This window comes from Sinohyriopsis cumingii, chromosome 2, assembly GCF_028554795.1.
Source record: "Sinohyriopsis cumingii isolate HCF-2022 chromosome 2, ASM2855479v2, whole genome shotgun sequence".
Taxonomy (NCBI): Eukaryota; Metazoa; Mollusca; class Bivalvia; order Unionida; family Unionidae; genus Sinohyriopsis; species Sinohyriopsis cumingii.
The window spans coordinates 121,507,770-121,509,298 of NC_142962.1; positions in this window are offsets into that span (position 1 = coordinate 121,507,770).

The following is a 1,529-nucleotide window of genomic DNA, read 5'->3' on the forward strand; positions in this document are numbered from 1 at the left end:
TACTACTCAGACTGATAACCACATTAATAGCCCATTTCATACTGAATTTAACCGAGTTGCTCCGTACTTATCCGAATAACCTCCCGAGTTACTTTATACTCCAGCCAATCAAACGCTGGACATAACAAATGGCGTCCAATGTTGTTTAGAAATATTTCAGAAATAAAATTAATTAAATGACTGAAATTTATATGTAAATTATCCACAGACTTTCAAAACAAATCTGATAAACTCATATGAAACGCATTTTATTATAGTGACGTTTCGGATGCACAGAAATAGTTTGAATAACTTGCTCTTTGATTGTCAGGATTAAATTTGTTTACTTCGACACCGTTTCCTTACTTACATGTACATGTCCAGATGTAAACAGCTCAAAGCTACTCTCTCGTATGGGTTTGAAATCCGCATTGGTTTCCAGAAAATAAGACAGGATGGTTCCAATATTAAATTTCATCAATATCTGCGGCAGTATCGCTGTTGAATATGCATTTTTCAACTCGATAAACGATGTTGAAGTAGTTACAGAAGTTTATGCTGATGCTGAAGCGTTAGCTATATTTTGCCCACCACCTATCGAGTGGCTATTACGGTCAGCTGACCATCCGCCACATGATAAAAATTCCGAGCAAATTACGAAGCTCACCGAAGTCTGCATGAAATGGACTATGGTACATGTATCATTTATATGTAAATTTTAAGCAACGATACGAGACCCTTTTGTTTGTACTGAATTTTCTAGTGTGTCCAAATCTTAATAAATCATTCGTTAATCTAAAATTTCTTCACAGATGAACTCACTTTCAAGTTCTTGTCATAGGTTAGCTGGAAGTTTTTGAGAGGCTGCACTGTTAACAAAACAACGGGAAGTGGGTAACATATTTCACTTCCGGACCAGCAACAATGTCTCATTACTCACTATGCACTGTCGCCAAAATACATATGGACAGATTACTATAAAGTCATTTTTTAAGAATAAACAATTTCCGTTAAATCAGTACCAAGAATGCCTAAATCTAACTCATATATCACCACCAAAATTAGAAAGGAAGCAATGCTCGAAAAATAGACTGGAACTACATTCGTCGTCACTCACCAGGAAGTAATAATTGTGAACTGAGTCCAGTACGGTACGAGAAAACGACAGTATACGTTTCCCACTTTTGTGATTAGACGGTAAAATTCTAGGACGTTCTTTGCCAGAAAATGCATAGGGATATAGGATCCCGTCAACATATTAAAGCGCAGAGTCAAAACACAACACTTCAGGCAGCGATATATTTTGAAAGAGTATGAGATATGAGGAGCGTAGTGTATGCTTGGAAATCGTTTTCTCAACCCAAAAATTGTCCAGAAATCAGAATATAGGTGAGTTTGGGGAAAAAGTTTCGGCTGTCCGGACATGTTGAACATGAATACAGATAAACCAGTCTAAATCTTCTATCTGGTTTTCGCGAGAATTTTCCCGGTGCAGTGAAACAATCATATAAACCATTTTCAAGAGAATAATGCAACAAGATGTTTTTTTT